The sequence below is a fragment of the Piliocolobus tephrosceles genome, chromosome 19, assembly GCF_002776525.5.
Source record: "Piliocolobus tephrosceles isolate RC106 chromosome 19, ASM277652v3, whole genome shotgun sequence".
Lineage (NCBI taxonomy): Eukaryota > Metazoa > Chordata > Mammalia > Primates > Cercopithecidae > Piliocolobus > Piliocolobus tephrosceles.
Window position 1 is genome coordinate 34,233,060 of NC_045452.1, and position 24,072 is coordinate 34,257,131.

General features: G+C 45.4%; 1 protein-coding gene across 1 annotated transcript in view; it reads right to left on the reverse strand.

Annotated features, from left to right (window-relative positions):
- Positions 1–24,072, reverse strand: part of ADARB1 (adenosine deaminase RNA specific B1) — a 135,923-nt gene that overhangs the window by 76,106 nt on the left and 35,745 nt on the right. The window contains exon 2 of the mRNA XM_026447459.1: positions 5,755–5,928. The gene's annotated coding sequence lies outside the window, so the exon portion shown is untranslated. The remainder of the gene's footprint in view (positions 1–5,754; positions 5,929–24,072) is intronic.

Genomic DNA, 24,072 nt, shown 5'->3' on the forward strand with positions numbered 1-24,072 from the left:
GGGTGTCACATGGTGGTCCTGCTGACTGGCAGGACTCACCCAGCTGTCAGCAGCAGCCAGGGATGTGGTGCTGGCTGCGCCTGACCACGACTGCCGTCACCCACTGACCTAGATGGCAAGGCGTCTTTATCCTTGGGATCTTCACCACTCATGGGCCTGGCCTCTAGGGGGTCCTCAATGCTCGCTGGATGAATTAGCGTGTGCTCACTGGCCATTTCAACTTCATCTTTTGTGAAAATATATATATATATCTGTGCAAGTCTTTTGCCCCAAATTCCACTGTACTGCCTTGTCCATGGGGATCTGTAGGATTCTTCATGTACTGTGGACCCTGAACACTAAGCCAGGCCTCTGTTAGGCATATGCCTCTGCTGGGCACACATACCTCTGCCAGGTGCACATACCCATGTCAGGCGCACAACACCCCGAGTGCACATACCCCTGCCGGGCGCTCACACACCCATGTCAGACACACTCACTCCTGTCAGGTGCACACACCACTGTCAGGCATACACCCATCAGGTGCATACACCGTCGGGCACACACCTCTTTCAGGTACACACCTGTCAGGCACAGGTATGACAAATTCTTTTCTCAGTCAGTGTAGTGTTAGCATCCTGCCCCTGGGGTACACACCTTGTACACTCCCCTGCCTTGCAGGTGGGAGGAACTGTGAACATGATGGGATATAGTGTTGCATAAGGCAAAGGTGAAGGGATTTTACAGATGCAATTAAGGCATCTCATCAGCTGACTGAGTTCATCAAAAGGGAGATTTTCCTGGGTGGGCCTGGCCTGATCAGGTAAACCCCGAAGGATGGGAGAAGTCAGAGAGGAAAGGAAGAGGGGAGACCCTCGCGTAGACGCCTTGGGAGGCAAACTGCCATGCTGGGAAGAGGGCCACTGGGCAGGGGCTATGAGAAGTCTCCAGGAGCCAAGTGCCACAGGCCTATGGCCACAAGGAACTGAGCTCTGCCAAGAGCCAGTGGGCTTGAAGAGCACCCTCAGTCAGATGCGACGGCAGCCCCTGCTCAATACAGGCACCTTAACTACTGACATTTCAAGGAACAGAATCAGGGGCTCAGGCTTCTGAACAGAGGCTGACACCCCTTCGACAACTGTCTGATTCCACCAGGGAAATGAGCTGGGCTCACCGTGGCTTTGCACCCAGAAGCACATGACTATGAAAACTTGACAGATGAGCCACCACCCAGCAGACAGGAAGTAGGACTGGAGGAGCTGGCACGGAAACGCTGATTGTGGCTTTGGAATATTGTTAGTACTCTCTTTAATGGTGTATTTTCTAATGTGCGCACGAGGAAGCCCCTTTTCTTTCTTCTTCGTCTATCTCTAGCCCTAAATCCAGTAGACTCTGCTCTCTGCTTTCAAAGCTGAAATAAAACAGTTTAGGCAACATCTTACTCTCCTGAACTTTCAGAATTCAAGAATACTCATGCTAAGACACTTTACTCTTCCTGACAATGGAGTTTATTGCATAGGTTCAGTAAGAATGTGTCCTCCTTTATAATTGGATGTAACTGGACAAAAAAAAAGTGCCACCAATCCCACATTTGGAGTGTCACATCTGAAAGTGAACCTCACATCCCCTAAGCTCATCCACAGGAAGGATCTGTGCCCTGTGGAGCCAATGCCCACCCAGCCCCACAAGGGAGCAGGCCTGGTCCCTGTTCTATACTTCATGGGGGCCCAGAAAATTGTGAGGGCCTCAAGTTAAAGAAGTTCAACATTTTTAAAGACTACGGGCAAAACCTGGTGTGGATAAATTTCTTGGGTCTGGCTTCCTAGTTCCAGGGTAGAAGAACAAATAAAAGCAATCTTAAAACTCTCTGGAGTAACAGAGGCTACTGGAAAAGCCATCTTAGTTCCTCACAAAGCTTCAGACAGAAATGAATCCTCTGACCTGGCCAGCTGCTCTCCCCCTGCCCCTCTGCTGACCTTCCAATAGGACGCCACGTGCCTGAGCGCCTCTGAGCGGATGCAAATCAGTCAGGCCCAACACCACACAGACAGCTTCCTGGTGACAGGGGTCACGCCAGAAAAGCACATTCAGAGAGACTTCTCATTCTTAGCCAAATTTTTACTCTATGTCAGTAATCTTTCGAAATATTTAGATACTAAAACATCACCTTTGCTCAGTTGGTTGTTTCAGTCAATAAATTACTTTGAAGGAAGAAAAATGTCAAGTTTTTGTCACAATATCTGAGGACCCAGAATTAGTGTCCTCACAATAATGTGCTTCATTCGAAGGCCCTTACTGGCCTGACCATCCACCCGGACTGCCCATCTCCAGAACCTCCACGCAGAGAAGAGCCCTGCACAGGCTCACGGAACTCTGCACCAAGACGGTGCCAGGCACCAGGACAGAGGTCAGCACACAGGACACCCCAGGGAGGGCACCTCCACACTGTGTAAGCCTTGAATGACGGCTCCCTCCTTCTGGCCCCAAGAGCCCCTGTGAAAAGCGCCAGCCCCTAAAGATGCAGCTGCCTCTTGGCACTGGGCTCCATGCCCCTCCTCACTTCTCCTTTCAGTCAAGGCTTCAAGAGAGCTCTAGTTCCTGACCAGTCGGTCAGGCGGCCACACCACACTGTGCACAGAGCAGGAGGCAGTGATGCCCGGTGGTAGCAACAGGTAGCAACATGAGAAGTGGCTTAGGCATCACAGTGATATGGGCACTCCTAAACCTCCTGGAGGGAGCAGGGCCATCCCGGAAACAAACAATGGTCCTGCACAAAAGGACTTCCATGCAGGTGGAAAGGCTGTTCATAATTCTCTAAGCCCAGGCCCAGCTGAGTTTTGGATTCACACAATGTGTTTTTCTATACTTCTAACATATACTCAATGTTCCAGAAACACAGAGACTATCTAGAGACAGGGAAGACCGAACACTGCTTCCTTCAGGGTTCACCATTTCAGAAAGTAATGCCACTCAGCTCTATTGCTTATGGTTTTCAGGTCACCAGCTCGGTACCCCGTATCTGCCTGCACTGACAAGCCTGCTCCACTCAGCGGTCCAAGGGAAAGCAGCAGTGCCTAAATGTTCACTCAGTGGCACAGAAAAGTATTTTATTATGTATCTTCAATTTATCTTTATATTACATTTGGGCATGGCTATAATTATATAAGGTAATATCTTCTATGAACTTCATTTTAAAACAAAAAGATGAGTTAATAAATATTTGTTACAAAAAGAAGATGTGGCGTGTGGTGGCAATGAGAAAGACTAAGAAAGTTTTCCAAGTTTAAACAAGAGTCAAGGTTTCCTGAAGCCCTCCCCAGCAATTCCCCTTGAGCAGGGCAATTGCTATAGAAATTCTACCTAGTGTATCCCCTCAAGGTGTTCCAGCCTCAGAAGATAATCTGATGGATAAAAACACAAGAAATAACTTCAGTCTTTCCAAGCAAAAAGAAAGGCAAAAACAGTGAGTCTGCCTGAAACTAAAGATAACACCCCACACCTACCTACAGGGCGACCTGTGGCTACACTGCACAGACAGCACTAAGGCAGGACCAGGGAGGGAGGCGCAGAGGGAAACCAGACAGTGCAGTGAGGCTGACGGTGGCCGTGCTTCCAAAGATTTTCCAGCCAAAATCTTTCATGTTTATTTATTTTTATTTAAACCACCCTGAAAAGGGAAAAGAATAACACATCAAACTGTTTGCTGCCGAAATTAGCTCTTATTTTATGAAAAAAAGGAAATACACGATTTCTATTCGCAGCTAACATTTAGTAACACAGAATCAGGAGGAGGAGATGTGACTCATCATGTCGTAATATTTTATAAATTCCAGCTCTTCAGTTTTGCTTTCTCAGCACATGCTTTAGATATCTCCTTCTGGCCTGATTATTTTTTCTATGCTTTTAAGAACAATTTATTGGTGCAAAGGATTATAAATAATTCATTTCTCCAATGCACAGTTACGTTATATAAAAATACTTGCTATTTCACATATATGGCATAATTAATGCAATGCTTTACTTCTGTGGCATGTTAAAAATAGGTAATCACAAATCAACACTTAACTTAGCAATATTAAACCACAATGTCTCTTTCAGACTCATTCCAACTCTGGAATCCTCATTCTTTCAATAACCTCTGGTTACAGAGAAGTTGATTTCCTATCACCAATTAAGCTAAAAGAAGCGCTACGGCTGAAAATAAAATTCCATCCCACTGGCACAAGCCACAGTAAAGGTGACCTGATTTTGACCTTCCCATACTTGGACTGCCTGTGTACCCCCCAAAAAAAGCATCAGTTGAAGATAAAACCTTCTTTAAAGGTCTCACTAGGGAACCAGTTACGTGAAATTCCTGACACTTACAGACAGAAAGGGCCAGCAGGACCTTTGCTGGCACAAACTCAAAACCCAGTAGTCAGACACGGGCATGCCTCTACTCCCCAAAAAGAGTGTCCCCTGCAGGCTCCCAGTCACTCCCACCCGTCCAAACGCACGCCCACCCCGGCTCCCAGTCACTCCCACCCGTCCACACGCACGCACGCCCCGGCTCCCAGTCACTCCCACCCTTCCACACGCACGCACGCCCCGGCTCCCAGTCACTCCCGCCCGTCCACACGCACGCCTGCCCCGGCTCCCAGTCACTCCCACCCGTCCACACGCACGCACACCCCGGTGACCGCTCCCTCCCCACGGCTCTGCATGCCGTCCAGAACTCCCAGTTGGAAACACGTCTGCCCCCCGCTCCATGTCTAGTGAGTGGCTCACATGAGAGCTGCCAAGCGAGCTCCTGGTCCCTGCCATGCCCAGAGGGCACCTGAGGCCCAGTGGGCGCTCGTCAATATCCACAGAGCAAATGAACACAGGAGCACACCTGTTCTTCAAGCCAGCAGCAGCCCTCTGACACTTTCTCCTTCCCCTCATCGCATCTGAATCTGTGAACAAGCTTCCTTGGAAAGGTACAACTGGACTTCCTGAGTTAGTCACTCAACTGCTCATAAAGAAATTAATCTGATACCATACTAATTTTACTGGGATTTTAGTATTTGTCACAGCTTCTCTCAAAAGCAGATGCTGAATCATGGGATAGTCACCAAAAACAAGTACTAAAGAAATTTTCTTTTTTGCTATTATTATTATTTTTTTTTTTTGAGAAAGAGTCTTGCTCTGTCACCCAGGCTGGAATGCAATGGCGTGATCTCAGCTCACTGTAGCCTCCACCTCCCGCGTTCAAGCAATTCTCCTGCCTCAGTCTCCCGAGGTTGGGACTACAAGCGTGCACCATCACACCCGGCTAATTTTTGTATTTTTGGTAGAGACAGGGTTTTGTCATGTTGGCCAGGCTGGTCTCGAACTCCTGGCCTCAAGTAATCTGCCTGCCTCAGTCTCCCAACGTGCTGGGATTACAGGAAAATTTTCTTTTAATTGCTCCTAAGAAAATAATAATTGATGGTAAAAGGCTTTCACCAAGTCTAGTGCCTGGCATGAAGCACTGACTCAATAAATGGTGAACTGACCCCGAAGAGGGAGCAGGTGCCGCACACGCCACCGGAGGGCAGCAGGCGCCGCCCCAAAACCAGCAGGAGCGACTCATGGGTGAGCTAAGGCTGCAGTAAAATTAGAAATGAACCAACAGTAACGGATCATCTGTGCTGGGAAGTACTCGATAAGGCATCTTTCAAAGGCAAGCCAAAAGGCTTAATTAAGCAGTTTATATCAAGAAAAAGGCATTCCTACTAGTCAGATTTGATCAGATCTTTACAGGTTTTTACTCACCTTGAAATCTGTCTAGCTTTATGTCTGCTCTGATCCCAAGGCAGCTTCCTTCAGTGCGAGTGGACTGAGAGGCTATCTCAGCAGGACTGAAGCAACTAGAACTCTGCACTTGGCCAGCATCAACCTCCTTCAGTCTCCCCTTAAGCTCTCCATGATAGCTTGAAAGACTCCACTCTGCATAACAGAGAGATTCAATTACTTCACACTTGTTTGATTCAGTATCAAAAGCTTTGTCACCATTTCCGAAGTGAACTCTATAACAATAAATACTCTCCATTAAAAGTCTCCTAAATACAAATTAAAATTATTTTAAATGTATTCTTCTGAATCAGTAAAGGGGATACGCTCAATCCATCACGTCTCCTTCCATCTGCCTGCAGCAGGGAGAGGCACACACGACAGACGGAGCCAGATTGTTGCCCGTCCAACATCTCAGCATCAGGCGGCACCAGGCCACACACTGAGGAGTGGAGCCTCAGGCAGAATCTCACTTGTACTCATCCTTTTTTACAATTAAATATGCAAACGCCCCTACAATGCACGCATGTGAATGTGAGTCCAGGTACAGAGACGCACCATCCCTGCACTTGCTCTGCCCAGGTTTGGAAGCTACAGGCCACCGTCTGCTCCTGAAGCAGAGGCTGTGAAACAGTATCTCCATCTCATTTCTGCTCTGTGTGAAAGCGTTTTCAACCAGCAAGCCATTAGAGAAAATATCTCAACATGCTAATATACTTATAAAACCTCACTATGGAGTATTAAAATTTTCTTCTTGAAAAGCAAACTGATATCCAAAAGAAGGGGAAGTCTGCAATGGGTTTCTCCACTGCAGAATTCCAAAGAGAAGTTTCTGGGAGCTGTGTCCAGGGGTGAGTGGGATTCTGAGTGGGAACGTAGAGGAAGGAGGTGAAGTGTGGAGGATGAGGTGCGCGTGAAAGTGGCTCGGCTCTCGCTATGCAGACTTGGCCAGGCCATCACAATGCGTTCCTGTTGCCCTGGTCGCTGCTGCAGTCCTCAGAGGAGATTGGAGGCTACCTTCCAAACCTCCCACCTGTGGCCAGTTGATGTTCATCTAGAACACAGGTCAGCTCGTCTGCAGGGACAGACCTAAGACACAGAGACAGGCTCACCTGTGTCCTGCACTAGCACCACCAAGTCAAATGGGCTGTCACTGAAGATGCTCTATCAGCCTGGAATTATAGGTCACAGAGTCATCTTGTCCAGCACAGAGAATGAGGACCACATGTCCAGAACTGTCCCCACTGTCAATGACCCCCATCATCACCACACCAGATTCAAGTTCCCAAATCACCCTCCACAGCGGTCCCAATCAGCATGCCTGGGTGGAGAGTGTCAAGAAGTGCAAGGACGTTGGCCTCTGACCTTTAGCGCTGCCTCCACTCAATCCAAATCAAGCTCCACCACAGCCCCTCCCCAGTGGGCAGAGAGCAAGGCCCCCCAGTGAGCATGAGCCAAGCAAGCTTCTCTGGAGATGGCACCTAGCCCCTCTCTCAATCCAAAGAGCCACAAAGAAGTAAAATCCATTCTAGAAGCTTTACACACCAAAAAGTCCACCACCTAAACAGAGGAAGAAAAACACAGCAGAAAGAACATGAAACCAAGATTTACAGAACTGGGTTCTTCTAGTGCCCACATCACGTCCCACCAACTCTGCAAGCCTGGCCAAGAAATCCGACCTCCCTGGGCCGTCTGCAGGATAGGAAACTGCATGGGAAGCCCAACCACTCTGGGGAGGGAGCAGGTGATATGCAGGGCAGGTTCTGGAAGCTGCAAAGTGTAAACATCAAGTGCGAGAATGGTTGCCTCTAATTTGAGCATACTTATACCAACTGAGGTGAAACTGCCATACTTGCCAGGGGTATTGCAAGGGGTTTCAGGAGAAGCATGGCTTCCAGGAAGGAGGGGTCCAGGCCACCACCCTAGACCGCAGCCTTGCAGCCGTGTGACTTGAACAGTGACTCAGCCCCTTCCAGGCTTGCTCCTATGAGGACAGGATGAGGACACAAGGAACACCCGCCACAGATGGTGCCGTGAGGATTAAATGGAGGAACAGATGTGAGTGCTTGGCCCCGTGACTAAGATCACAGTAGGGGCACAACAAAAGATGGTCAAAAACACCGGAGTCTCTTTGTCATGGAGGGAGTGGAGAGGAGCAGGTGACGGAGACAGCAGCTGAAAAAAACAAAACAGAGGAGAGATGGAAGATCTGCACAACACAATTAACAAGCTGCATGGCGGTCATAAGCAAGACACTGCTCCTAACGTGCATCATACATCAGTTCCTCAAGGACACATGAGCCACTTCTAAATATAGACCACATCCCAGTCATAAAGAAAATCTCAACATATTTCAAGTGGCTGAAATCAGACAGAGCTCATCCTCTGATCACAATACAATGAGCCTAGAAATTAATAACCCAAGTATAACTAGAAAGTCTCCATATGTTTGAGAGTTAAGCAATACACTTCTACGAAAGAAAATAATCACAGCAGAAAACAGAAAATATTTAGAACTTAAAACTAGAAAAGATTATGTACGGAACTGTGTGGCACACAGATAGAGCAGTATATCAGAGGGACACTTATAGCTCGGTGCTCAAGCTAGAATAGAAGTAAAAAAATTAAAGAGTGCCTACCTGAACAAGTCAGGGAAAGAAGAACAAAGTAAGTGCAAAGAAAAGAGAAAAAGGGACTGGATTAAGAAAATGTGGCACATATACACCATGGAATACTATGCAGCCATAAAAAAGGATGAGTTTGTGTCCTTTGTAGGGACATGGATGCAGCTGGAAACCATCATTCTTAGCAAACTATCACAAGAAGAGAAAACCAAACACCGCATGTTCTCACTCATAGGTGGGAACTGAACAATGAGCTCACTTGGACTCGGGAAGGGGAACATCACACACGGGGGCCTATCATGGGGAGGGGCAGGGGGGAGGGATTGCACTGGGGAGTTATACCTGATATAAATGATGAATTGATGGGTGCTGACGAGTTGATGGGTGCAGCACACCAACATGGCACATGTATACATATGTAACAAACCTGCACGTTATGCACATGTACCCTAGAACTTAAAGTATAATGAAAATAAAAAAAAAATAAAAATAAAAATAAAAAAAGAAAAGAGAAAAAGGGAACTAGTAAGAAATTCAACCTGTATTAATTACACATAATGGCAGGTACACAAAGATAAACATTGGTTCTTTGAAAAGACAATGCAGTGAACCAGTGATCTCTGGCAAGACTCATGGAAACACAGAGAGGGAACACAAGAGGAAAAGCCCAAAATTAACCAGCCTTGGAATTGAATCAGAGGGCGGGAAGGCCTGATGGCCACAATGCTGTGACTCTCCTGTCCCTCTGTGGGAAGATCGCACTCGTCCCCAGTGAGTCCAAGCAGGCGGGTGACTGCTCTGGCTCATCGAATGCAGCAGATGTGGTACTGCCAAGTCCAGACGTGCACCTGAAGAGGATGTCTGCTTCCACTTCCTGTTTCTTGGAATACTGTCTCTGGGGAGCCAGCTCAGATGCTCTGAAGAGATCACAGGGGCCACATGCAGAGAAAGATGTCTAGTCAGAGAAAGATGTCTGAGAAGGCTTCCTCAGTGAGGACACTGAAGAAGCCTTCTCAGACAGGACATTGAGAAGAACCAAGAAAGCCAGCCAACAGCCAGAACCAGAGCTCCAGACACTCAGGCTACCTGGCTGCGCATTATAAAGTGATTGTTGTTTTACGCCACTAAATTGGGAGTGAGTCATCAGGTGGCAAGAGAAATCAAAATGGAATTATCACTTAAACTCTGACAACACTAAAAATGTAATAAGAGGCTTTATAAATTTTATTCCAAAAAGCTCGTAAGCTTAGGTTAAATAAAGAAACTCCAAGAGAAATACAACTTATTAGGCTGGGTGCGGTGGCTCATGCCTGTAATCCCAGCACTCTGGGAGGCTGAGGCAGGTGGATCACTGGAGCCCAGGAGCTCAAGACAAGCCTGAGCAACACAGTAAAACCATCTGTCCTAAAAATACAAAGATCAGCCAGGCGTGGTAACATGCACCTGTCATCCCAGCTACTTCAGAGCCTGAGGTGTGAGAAATCACCTGAACCTGAGTGGTCGAGGCTGCAGTGAGTTGAGATTGCACCACTGCACTCCAGCCTGGGCAACCAGAGTGAGACCCTGTCACACACACAAAAATCACCATTTAAAAAGAAAAGAAATACAACTCATTAACTTTTAAAAATCACCATTTAAAAAGGAAAGAAATACAACTTATTTCCTCCTTATTGACTCAGGAGGAAATAGAAAATCTGACAAAACCACAAACATTAAAGAATTAGAAGCCAGGTGCAGTGGCTCATGCATGGAATCCCAGCACTTTGGGAGGCCGAGGCAGGCAGATTGCTTGAGCCCAGGAACTCAAGATCAGTCCTGGCAACACAGTGACACCTGTCTCTACAAAAAAATAAAGAAAATTAGCCAGGTGTGGTGGCGCGCACCTGTAGTCACAGCTACTCAGAAGGCTGAGGCAGGAGGATCGTTTGAGCCCAGGAGGCAGAGGCTGCAGTGAGCCGAAATTGCACCATCACACTCTACAGCCTGGGAGACAGAGTGAGACCTTGTCTCAAGAAAAAGAAAAGAGAAGAAGAGGGAGGGAAGGAAGGAAGGAATGGAGGGAGGGAGGGAGGGATTATAGTCAGTAAACAAAAATCATCCTAGAAAGAACACTCCACGCCTAGATGGCTTCTCTAGAAAGTGAATCTGAGACGGGCGGATCACGAGGTCAGGAGATCGAGACCACCCTGGCTAACACGGTGAAACCCCGTCTCTACTAAAAATACAAAAATCTAGCCGGGCCCCAGCTACTCGGGAGGCTGAGGCAGGAGAATGGCGTAAACCCGGGAGGCGGAGTTTGCAGTGAGCTGAGATCCGGCCACCGCACTCCAGCCTGGGCGACAGAGCGAGACTCTGTCTCAAAAAAAAAAAAGTGAATCCAACATTCAACAAGACACTTCCGTGAGGAAGATAAGAAGAAAGCAGTAAGTCAATCTTACAAATACAGACATAAACATCCTATACAAAATGTGATCACACTCAATCCAATAATATTTTTTAAAGTGATCAATCATGATTAAATTGAATTTATGATGGGAATGCAAACATGATTTAATGTATGAAAATCAATTTAGGTCATCTACCTCATTAATAAATCAAGAGAAACACAAAAGAATATATTGATGACTTCCCTTGGATAAAGTTCCATCACAGGCAAAACTGAACTACATTGATTGGGGATGCATTCTTACATGGTAAAATTAAAAAGAAAAGGACAGTATTATTTCAAAATATAGGCTATCACCAAACACAGTGGCTCACACTTATAATCCCAGCACTCTGGGAGACCAAGGCAGGAGGATCACTTGAGGCCAGGAGTTCAAGATCAGCCTAGGCAACACATGGAGACCCTAACTCTACAAAAAATAAAAAATCAACGAGGCACAGTGGTGTGTGCCTGTGGTCCCAGCTACTAAGCAGGTTAAGGCGTAAGGAATGCTTGAGCCTGGGAGTTCGAGGCTGCAGTAAGCCACAATCCTGTCACTGCACTCCAGCCTGAGGGACAGAGTGAGACCCTGTCTCAAAAACAAACAAAAAGGCCAGCACGATGGCTCACACCTGTAAGCCCAGCCAGCACTTTGGGAGACAGAGGTGGGAGGATCGCTTGAGCCCAGGAGTTCAAGAACAGCCTGGGCAACACAGGGAGACACCATCTCTACAAAAAGTAAAAAAAATTAGCCAGGAGTGGTGGCTTATGTCTATAATCCCAACTGCTCTGGAAGCTGTGGTGGGAGGATCACCTATGCCTGGGAAGTTGAGGCTGCAGAGAGCTGCGATCACACCACTGCATTCCAGCCTGGACCACAGAGCAAAACACTGTCTCATAATAATAATTATTTTATACACACACACACACATAGTATATATTAGATGTGTCATATGGAGGAGGGGGAGTTATCATCAGGGAGGAGCATGAAGGAAACTGTGAGCTACACAATGTCTATTTAACCTGGGTGAGAGTTACAAGGACATACAATTAAAATCATTCTCTTATATATGTGTCCACCTTTATGAAAGGTATCTCATAATACAAATGTATTAGAAAACAAACAATTAGGCAATGAAACAAACAAAAAAAATGCCAGCAATGACAATTGATTTACACAGCACTATCAATAACAATGGGACCAAGTAGCTGCTGTATGATCAACCACATGAAACAACTAACCAACCACTGCAACCAGCTAACTGTCTGCCACGGTCTCAGATAAGAGCTAAGGAACCACAGGTGCAGAAGAGTTATGAGATTATGCAAAAAGGCAACTAGAAACTTTATATTCCTCACACAAAAAAAGAGAGACTGAGGAGACTATGTTCAAGGAGATGGTGGTTGGATGTGCTAAGAAGCAAGCTCACAAGCTAGGGCCAAGAGTTTCAACCTGTGCCATTTTCTCCATTTGCCTTGAGCCATCCTGTGAAACTGGTCGGGAGTGAGCCACCCGAAAGGGTGGATGGGGAAAGGGAAGTACTGTGGGATAGGCAGCTCTGCACGTCTCCCACCTCCGCCCACTGATATGCCAGGGGCTGGCAGCTCAGCTTCAACCCCAGCACCACCACCTTTCCAGAGCTTTCTCTGGGTGACCGCTCCTAGTTGCAGGAAATCCTCTTCTGAAAATAGCATGACTCCAAATTCGTCAAGTTGAAGGGGCTTCCACAATGGGTTTACAGCTCACTATCTCCTAACAAAGGGAAATTCCAGTGCCACAGCAATGCTATGAAAAGAGGGACCACTGAGGATTTCACACGCCTTGTACCAACAGCAAGTACACTGCAAGTTGTATTAAAACACATTTATCATTCACAGTACTTGATGGATATGCTTTGCCAGTAATAATCATATTGATTAAATGAAGCAATTGTGTTTCCTTTTAAAGTGATATTTATCATTATAATTTAATTAGACTGTGGAAACTGGGGCTCTGCTCTGCCAAAAACTAAGTACTCTCCTTCTCTACCTTGCAGGGGCATAAAGCCAGTACTATTACACGGATGTGCAGTTACAACTATGGTCAACTGATGAGATTTCACTGTTTCGAGACAGTAATTGTCTCAGGAAGTACAGAGGCATGATATGCTCATGACAAGTAAAGTACAGGTCAGGAGAAAGTGATCAACTGGAGGGTGCTACAGCAAAGAAGCCTTCTTCCTAATTTTTGCCAGTAGCTGCCATTTGAAGTGCTTTATTAGTTCTAAGAATTAGTAGCAACAATAGGGGATGAAAAGCCGACGGCCTGAGAGCAGGGGACACAGCTTGGAAAACAGCCTTGAGCATGCTGGAAAAGCCAGACACACCATACGAACAGCAAACAACTGCTTAAGGAGATACAAACAGTTGGGAAACAGGTAAACTAAGAATGACCAACTGGACTTGGCGGGGCAGGGAAGCAGAGAGACCCTCCAGAAATAATAGCTATAATGACTAACGTTAAAAGCTCAGTGGACAGGTTTTAGCAGCATATTAGACACAGCTAAAGAGAAAATGGCCAAACTGGGCAGCAGAACTGAAGCAATAACCCAGCAAGCAGCGCAGAGATACACAAGAGACAGAAAATACCAAGAGCATGGGAGCTCTCACAGAAACAGATTCGGCCAACTAACCTGCAGCAGACTAAATACAAATAAGCATGAACCCAGACATAGCACAGAGAAATGACGTGGGAGCACAGGGGGGAAGTCAGGCTGAGAGCAGATGCTCAGGGTCCAGGGAAGAAACCAGGTAGTGGAGCAGGACGAGATCTTCAACGTGCAGACAGGAAAACAAACTCCCCACCTAACAACAGTCTTTCCACGATAAGAATAAAGACGTTTTCACACAAATCATACCTGAGACAGTTAATCCTAAGGGACACATTCCAGAAGAACTGTGCTCTTGTAGAGAAAGAATATGTAGCAAAAAAGAGCGGCTATAAAAGGAAGCAGCATGTGAAAGCACTGGCTGAATAAAGGAAAAGCACAAATCTTACACACAGCGTTCCAGCGAACAAAAAACAGGGAACATTCCCCACTCGTTTTATGAGACCAGTATAATCTTGGTAGTAAGATCTGTCAAGGATGTGCCAGAAATGAACTATTAGTGGCTTTTATAAACGTAGACACAAAAATCATAACAAAATTAGCACATTTAAATCCAGGGACATATAAAAGACAGTAGGTCACACCTGAGTTGAATACACACACCAAGAATACACAGCTAGCTTCAGATGTGAGAATCGATCAATGTGCTGAGCAGCGACATTTCTATTCAAGAGTTCTTTAACTTAGATTTCTCAATCATTCAAACTGGTACTTCTGTAAATTTCCATTAGCAGAATAAACCTCACACTGTTCTCAAAACATACACGACCTGTGGAAGATACAAAATTGCAGGATAAAGCTAATAAAATGAAAACATTGTTACCAATAATGAAAGTAAAGGCCCAGCACACAGCTTCTCCACGTTCCTGCCCTTGCTGGGGGAGGACATTAAGCTTGGGAGTTGCCCCAGAGCAATGTGGTCGTAGGGGTGGCGTCCTCAGAGGGTCCTAGTGCCTCCATGATAAGGCCATCATGGACAGAACCAAAGAAGGCAAAAGGGAGACATCTGGCCTTCACAGGCCCCCTCAGTGTGTTTTCCACACCTGTGAGGATCCTGAGTGAATGCCAGGAGGAGATGGAAGAAGTGCCGCTTCACGCTCCTCTCTAGAGCAGGCATGCTTAATCAAGGGTTCACTTATGGGCTTCAGGAAGCCCATGAGAAGTGTGAAATCATATACGAAACGGTACGTTCACATGCACAGATGCATTTCTCCAGCAAAAACGTAAATGGATTTAAATCAGATACTCAAAAGAACCGAATACCCCACAAGAGTGCCAACATCTGACATGCAAACTTATCTGTATGGTAGAGGCCAAAGACAGTCCTCACCATGGGCTATGAGATGACCCGAAACCCAATCCTTTCTTTGGCACTTAACCAACAAAATTTCATAGCCTATCTTTTCTCAGTACAACTAAGGGCTAGTCCATGGTAACCTACGCAGTGAATTATTACGGGGCACTAAGATTTATAATTTATAACCTAAACCTGGGGTGTCACTTCTGTTTAGAGGTCTAATTCAGTACCAAGAAATGGGGCTCCGGTGCAAAGCTGCAAAGCTCAGTAATGTGTCCGCGTGGGGGCCACAAAGTCCTCATCCTCAGAAACAGCATTTCGTTCATTATCAATGACAGTTTTATTTATAATGGATTTCAATTGCCAATATTCCTGCTTTTATAATTTCAATGTCAGTTTTTTCTCATTTTCACATCAGTTTAATGTGGGTTGTTTGGGTATACAATGACAAAAATTCATAGTTTTAGGAGCCATAATTTTTCTACAACTTATAATTATCCTAAGTCATCTCCATCTTTATTTCAAAACAGATGTATAGAACCTCCCCTAAATTCTGAGGCAGTAGTAACATTTTATTTATTGGTGATGTGCTGATTAAGAGTATATGAAATTTAACTAACTTGCAACACACCATCAAGGCAAGTGTAACAAATTTACCCAGCTATTTTTAAGTCTATGGCCACACTCTTACAAAATAAAGAACAACATGTCTCATAAGAACTTATGTATCAAAAGTACCTAAACTGGTTCATTTAATTTCATCCCAATTCTTTGATAATGTTGAGTGATATTTCCACTGGAAAGCAAGAACAGCCACTGGTAAAGGTGACCAAGGCACCAATTTTGGCACTGAGAGTGATCTAAAAAGGCTTTTAGGCTAGGCACAATGGTGTGCTCAGCACTTTGGGAAGCCAAGGTGGGAGGATGGCTTGAGCCTAGGAGTTTGAGACCAGTCTCGGCAACATGGCAAGACCCCATCTCTACAAAAAATTTAAAAATTAGTCAGTCAATGTGGCACATGACTGTGGTCCAAGCTACTCAGGAAGCTGATACAGGAGTATGGCTTGAGCCCAGAAGGTGGAGGCTGCAGTGAGCCATGATCACACTACTGCACTCCATCCTGGGCAACAGAGCGAGACCCTGCCTCCAAGTTAATTAACTAAAAGGGCTTTTAATTAAAAACGGTGATAAAGTACACCGTACCTTCTCTCCATTCTTCCCAGAACTCTGTTGAAATGTCAGAAAAGGTACTTTTTGGTGGTGAAAGAACCACCAAAATAATATGGTGAATAGTAGTGCATGGTGCTAAAAATTTACAGAGGGATTTAGCAGAATACAAGAAAGCCTGCCAGGGCTTTTAGGGCATAAGGCAGACAAAAGCAGGTTGATGCAAAAGAGCAGAGGAAACTGCAGCGCAAGACAACAGAGCTGAGGGGTCTTCCCAAGAAGGAGGAGCCACAGAGAATGCTTTTATTCCTGGGCTAAGACCTGAGAATCGCTCTCCAAAGAAAGCCTGAGGTTTTCTAAGGGGTGATCCCAATATGGGCACGCAGACTGGAAGAGAATCAGATCAGGGTTTAGGGTAACGAAAAATCAAACCGTCAGGACATGAGGCCCAGGGAGGGAGAGAAGGAGAGAGTAGAGGATGTTTACCTGCAATAGAACAAGGATCAAACGGATATCCAACTCCTCATTAACAATACTAGACTCTGGAAAACAATAGAGAATATTTTCTGATTTCAAAAGGAAAATTATACGATCCTAGAATTCTAGACACCACCAAATTATCAATAAGTATGAGAACAAAGTAACTGCATGTTTGAACTTTACATGCAAAAACCCAAGAAGTCTGTCAGCCATCCATTCTGTAAGGAAGTGGATTAAGGAGGTGCTCTAGCAAAACAAAAATAGAATCCAAGAAATGAACACTATGGGATAGGAGAAATTATGGCAACTGAGGCAGCTAGAAACAGCAGACATCTAAAGAGAAACTGGGAGTTCCATCTGAATATTCTCCTTTTACTGGCAAAGGTTTGGTGAGGCAGAATTACATTTCACACCACTTGGTTCTATGGCAAAATATACTATCATAATACTATAAATGTTGCTTTTCTTATATTAAAATGTTTAGACTACACTTGCAGGAAAAGCACAGGGAGCCAAACGATAGATGGGAAACACTACAAATGTTCTAAGCCTTGTCAATATAAATCTCATCAAAACTCAGGGTGTGAAGGCACTGTCCGCTGATTGCCACATGAACTCACAAACAGAAAAGTTAAAGTTATAATGGTGACTACAAGAAGAACTTAAAACAAGAGAACATAAACTGTACTTTGTTTACCTCTGGAAACAGGGCGGGGGGCGGGGAGGGAGAAAGAGGAAAAAGGAAATCTCCAACTTAATTTATACCCATTCATGAGTTACAATGTGTTTTTTACCATGTGCTGGTATCACTTCCATTTTTTAAAACAGTCACATTAACAGGGTCCCTTACCAATAGCTGATCCATTACATAACTGCAGTGCATCTACAGGACAGAATAATATGTTCTTCTAACAAGTGAAGTAGCATGAGCATTGCATTAGTTACATAAAGTTAGAATTTTAGCCGGGCGCGGTGGCTCAAGCCTGTAATCCCAGCACTTTGGGAGGCCGAGACGGGCGGATCACGAGGTCAGGGGATCGAGACCATCCTGGCTAACATGGTGAAACCCCGTCTCTACTAAAAATACAAAAACTAGCCGGGCGAGGTGGCGGGCGCCTGTAGTCCCAGCTACTCCGGAGGCTGAGGCAGGAGAATGGCATAAACCCGGGAGGCAGAGCTTGCAGTGAGCTGAGATCCGGCCACTGCACTCCAGTCCGGGCGACAGAGCGAGACTCCGCCTCAAAAAAAAAAAAAAAAAAAAAAAAAGTTAGAATTTTAAAAAACCCTTTTTTTTAACTGTGAAAGAAAAAAGATAGTGTCATAGTCCTATGAAGAGAACGGCACTACCTGTACTGACATGCAGGATGTGACGGGATAGCTGCGTTACAGAGTGATGTGCACAGAAAACCGCTGTGTATCTCAGCAATCCCATATACGTAACAGAAACTCCTCATTTATCATATATACCAGAATCCAGTGCTGACACAAACTAGTGGGTACACACCCTTCCATAATTTCCCTATGTACACACACACAACATTTTGTAAGCCTAAAAACCTGGCACAAAAAGCAAACCAACTTCACAAGGACAAGCCAGAGAGTCCTTGGGGGATGTCCTCCCAGGAAACTCAAAACGACAGTGGTTAAGTCTCCCTGGAGGAGGAGGCTGGGAAGAGCATCCAACAGCACTGCTCCCTTCATCCTTCAAGGGAGCAAGCCACGAAATGCAAGGCTGTCTACTTCACATGGTTTCCTGAGAATATGGGTAGAAAACATTTCCAGTAAAAGCTTTACTAAAATGTTATACAGTGAAAATTAAAATACAAACCATTACTCCATGTGCCAGTGTCATCTGCTAATTTGCACATCTTGTTTCGATGATCTGAGAGGCCTACACAAATAGGTAGAGTAACCACAGTTTATCAACTGTGCTTACAAAAAAAAAATACATACACATAAAAAGACACAGATATTGTTTGGCTGTGTCCCCACCCAAATCTCATCTTCATCGTAGTTCCCATAATCTCCACGTGTTGTGCCAGGAACCAGGTGGGAGGTCATTGTATCATGGGGGCAGCTACCCTCAGGCTGTTCTCGTGATACTGAGTGAGTTCTCACAGGATCTGACAGTTTTGTAAGGGGCTTTCCCCCATTTTGCTGGGCACTTCTCCTTGCTGCTGCCATGTGAAGAATGACACGTTTGCTTCCCCTTCTGCCATGATTGTAAGTTTCCTGAGGCCTTCTCACTCATGCTGAACTGTGAGTCCATTCAACCTTTTTCCTTTATAAATTACCCAGTCTTTGGTATGTCTTTATTAGCAGCATGAGAACAGACTAATACAGACACAAAGGAAATATACAAAATGATAACAAAAGTTGCTTCTACGCAATGGGACTAATCACGTCTCTTCCCAGTTTTGCATTTCTGCAAAGTATGCACAGTCCGTAATAAGCATATTTCGTTTCTAAATAAAAAATTAAATCTTTCAGAAGAAGCTCAGAAATGCAGAGTTTTCTCCAAAGACTTAGCAGCCAAGGCAAGGGAAGGCAGACAAGGGTGCTGTGCAGCAAGCACAGGCCCTGTTCAGGCCAGCCCACCCTGGGGCTGAAGATGGAGAGAAGGCCAGTTCCAAGATTGATCCTGTTCAGAAGACAAAATGAGCTCAAGCAGCTGTTCCTGCCACTGTAACCTGAGGAATTTCGCCCTGGGGACACTGAGAGATCATAGTAGATACCACCTTAATCAGCATCCCGGAAAGGACTTACCTTTTCACCCCAGGATGCCCCAACCTTGCACAAAGGACTTAGTCTCCACTCAGCAAGAATGCAACACACCGTTCCTTATGGAAAGGGGATGGATGACAAGGGTGAAATCAGTTAATTAACAAATAAGTATCTCTTCAGCATTTTGCTTTGCAGCAGGAAAAAAAAGACAAGCAAGCATCCCTATTACTTAAAGTGGCGACATCCCAGCCCCAGATTTCAGGTGAGACACTAAATCCCCTTGACCCACAATACCACACCTTATGTAACAGCACCAGAAACTCACATATTTGAACTTTAGAGCAAGTGAATCATTCCTTACACGCATTATAGACGAAAGAAGAAAAAGCATACGACCTCTGCAAGAGTCCTTGGGTTTAATGGACACAAATTTTAAAAGCTATCTCATCTATTAAGTTTAAATAGTAAACATGTAAACATGTTAAACATTTACATAGCAAACATCCTTCAAAACCCAAGGATGCAGAAGAAGCGGAAGAGATTATGCTGAAGTCAGAAGATGTATACCTATAAGAAGTCAGTGATTTGATTGCTAATTTGACTGGGATGTAAATGGCATCTGATGATACAGACGTTCTAACTGGGTTTCTTATTCCTTGCTCTGTCAGGGACAAGTTGAGTGATCCAGAGATATCACCCTGACCGGCTAGTGCCCCGTGAGGAAGCTGGTGCACTGCTGAACCAATTCAGCAGAGAGCTCTCCTATCACAGCAGGCCCAGCATTCACTCACTCTGTGACTAACAGACGGTCATTGGCACCACAGCAGACCACCTCCTCGTGCCCACCAATCAAGGAGCTCAAATATCCAAAACCATGTACTTCTGCATTTCTGGGGTAAAGGAACAGACTACTTTCAAATATTGTTTGTCACTGGAAGTTTGGTCGCCTTAAATCTTCCCTGGGCCCTTACAAAGCAAGAGGCTCACAAAGCCTGTCTGTGAGTGGATGCATGACTTGAAGAAGCGTACTTCCCAAAAGATCATGCCACTTTGCTATTGTTTCAAATAAAAGCTCTCCAACCCATTCCCCATGTCCAGCTCTCCACAGGTCAGTGCAACCCCACCACCAGGACTATGAGCACAGAGTTGGAAGTGTGCCTGCTTGAAGATCCAGCAATGCAGCCCCCGACTCTGAGGCTACTGTCACCCTGCAGTGTCTCAAGCATTCCCTCTGGCAGGAGCAGGTGCAGATGGCCGCAGCAAAGGCTGAATAAAATAATGCAGGCAAAGAACTCAGCACAGTTCCTGCATGGAGGAAGAACTCAATAAATGTTAGCTATTACTGGAGGTGACCATGACAATGTTAAGGTGACGATGACAATTTCAACAAGTTTTTTTTTTTTTTTTTTTTGAGACAGAGTCTTGCTCTGTCACCCAGGCTGGAGTGCAATGGCCCAATCTCAGCTCACTGCTACCTCCACCTCCCGGGTTCAAGCGATTCTCCCGCGCCAGTCTCCCGAGTAGCTGGGACTACAGGCGTGCACCACCACGCCCGGCTAACTTATGTATTATTAGTAGAGATGGGGTTTCGCCATGTTGGCCAGACTGGTCTCGAACTCCTGACCTCGTAATTCCCCCGCCTCGACTTCCCAAAGTGCTGGGATTACAGGCGTGAGCCACCACGTCCCGCCATTTCAACCAATATTTTAAAATTCACTATCATATTTTAGTTCCCAAAATATCCCTAGGAAAGGCATGCAAGCAAGGCAAGTAGATTTCCCTTTCCACAAATAAAACTCAACTGAGTTTAGTCAATGAGTGAAATACTTATACATTCTGCCTCCAACTCCAGCCATCTTCCTATGGCTACCCACATGGCCCCAGCACCCCTTAGGGCCTGTGTACAAAGGACACACGTGGCCCCTCACAACTCACAGAGGGGCATCCTCCCTGTGACGCTCTCCATCTTTCAGATCATAACTGTGGGGATCATGGCCTGATCTCCCCAGGACTTCCTTGTTCTCACATGTCACCTTGGGGTCATTAATAATCGCAGGCCCTTTCACTCTCAAAGTGTCCCTGTTCAAGCAGTAAATCACATGGTCACCAATTTACAACACAAGCCCGCATCCCCCAAACTGGAGGTGGGACCAAAGGTCTGCAGAGGTTGCCAGCTCCTCACACCAGGGCAGACTGACCAAAGGAATGTGGGTGACTCAGGACTATCCCCCTTTATTTCCACCCAACTGCATTTAGAACAGAATCCGAATCTCACCACGCAACTCTATACAGAGATACACACCGAGAGGAAGGCTCGCCCCCAACCCCAAGCCCTGGCTCCAGCCCAGAAAGGCCAGGGAAGAGAAGAGTGAAGGGTTATGAGGAGCCCCAGGGATGGGGGAAGTCCACTAAGGGCCTTGTGTGCATGTCTAGGCAACTTGCACTCATCTCGGCAGATATGAAGTCCCTGTGTCTCTTTACACTGAATTAAAAAGGCAATTCTAGAAAAGACACCTGAGCTAGACTCAAAAATGATGAGCCAATTTCTATCATCTTCAGAGGGAACACCAGTATTTTCTTGAAGAAGGGATGTAGGCATGACATGAGGTGTGCAGAGACACCATTCCCATACCTACTCCTTCCTTGATGACAGAAGCTGTAGCTGGGCACTTTGGGAGGCACCTCAAAGAGTCCAGATGACCATGAAATTTAACAAAAGCTCAATCTCACTAGCATGCAGGTCCATGAGTATCAAAACTACAAAAAAGTACCACACACACCTGCCAGAATGGTAAAAATTAAGAAGACAGAAACTTCCAAAGCAGTTGACGCCACATGAGGAGTGTGGTGAGAGCAGGCAGTTGAGTGCCCAACCAGGCACCATGCCAGCATCACCCGCTCACGCTGAAGTGTGTGTGCTCACAGCCAGCCCATCCACCCCAGCAACACCTGTGTTTCTTTACCAAAACACATGTGTCAGTATGGTCAGAGCAGTTACGCTTATAATTGCCCCAAACTGGAAACCGTCTAACTATCCGTCATCAGCAGAATGAATATATGATATGGTCAAACAGCAGACTACTATGTACAGCAATAAAAATGAACAAGCAACAACACAGGCAAGTCTCACACATGTAATACTGAACAAAAGAAAACACACAAAAACGCATCTTTTGATTGCATTTATATAGTTAATAAATAGGCGAAGCATAGGACTTTTAGGGCAATGAAATAATTCTGTATACTGGAAGGATGGATCCATATCGTCATAAATGTGTACAAACCCACAGAACGTCCAACACCAAGAGTGCACCTTCATGAAACTATGAACTCTGGGTAATGAGGTGTCAATGTGGCGTCATCAACTGCAACAAATACACGGCTCTGGATATGGATGTTGATAATGCGGGAGGCTGTGCCTGTGTGGGGGCAGGGGGCATATGGGAAATCTTTGTACCTGTCCCTCAATTTTGCTGTAAATATAAAACTGCTCTAGAAAATAAAGTCTATTAAACAGTTAAAAACAAAGAGGCACACCTAAACAAACAGGTTGCAGGATACAAGCTCAAGTGACAAACCTGTCACCCACAGAGGTCAGTGGCAGGCGCCCATACTAACAGGAGGAGCCTGAGGAAGCCTTCAGGGACTGCAGCACTCTGTGTGCTGGCCCGGGTGGAAGGCACAGCCCAGTGGGCTCTACGATGCTTCATTCAGCTGCGCCTTTCTCTTGTGTGCTTTCTTGCCTGCGTAATGCTTCTCAACAACACAGGTAAACCCTGATTGTCTTACAAGTAACTGCTGATGAGCTGAGAGACGCAGGAGTGCCCCAGCCCTCTAGACCTGAGCTCTCACTAGCACCATCCCCTCACAGAGCAGAGTAGGGGAAAGGGATGAGTGTCCAAAGAGGATGGACAGATGGGCAGAGCTCAGCACAGCACTCAGGAGTACCTTCCAGAAGGTAAAAACTGACAGAGATGTACCCACTGCATTTAGGAAGCAGCACAAAAATCTTGGCTTCCTGTCCATGAGATGTAAACGTTTATTACTTTTTAAAATAATGGTAAATTACCTAATCGAAATGAATGAATCCTGACAGCAACTATAACTAGAAATATTTGAAAAGTCACAAATGCTAACAACTCCTTGAATATTACAATTTCCAAAAGGACTGATACATGCTTAAATATATTAGGTTTATTAATCAAACTGTTACAGGTGAGGACTTTAATCTCCTAGGAATTAAAATACATTACTGTCAGTAACAATTGTTTAGTTCAACTCCTGAAGAAAAAGGTAAGTGAAAAACAAAGGGTAAACAGGTTCTCCACACCCTGCCTCGCCAGCTCTTCCACAACTCGGTCCCCAAGACACCACAGCCATGCAGAGACTTGCCGGAAGGTCCAGAAAACACAGCTATTACTTGGCACAGAAATGTACTGGTTTTCAAATCAGCTGGAAATAAGAAAATAATTATTTCATAGAATAAACAGATGAACATTTGAAGGTTTGTTTCAAGAATGGAAAACGCTAAACATGCTACCCTGAGGTTAATTCCACCACTTTCCGAGTATATGACTGAACACAGTTTCTCATCAAGGAAGAAAATTATGCAAAGGAAAGACTCTCACATTTTCTTCTCAAAATATGGAAGTGAAAAGGTCAAGGAAAAATAAATACAAAGCAAACTGACTAATTTGAGCTGCTTTCCTCCCTGCACCCAGCTAATAGAGCAGAACATTAAAAATAAAAGTGGTCAGAATTTTTCAGAGCGAGGACTGTGAGGTAAAAATAGATGCTCACACCGCACTTTCAGCTGAAGCGTGACTAGAGGTAGCCCCCACGCTACTTGTGGCTTTCCACTAATGTCTATAACGACAAAAACAGAGAGAGAACTCCTCACAACATGGCTGAAAACTACATACTGACGCATAACCT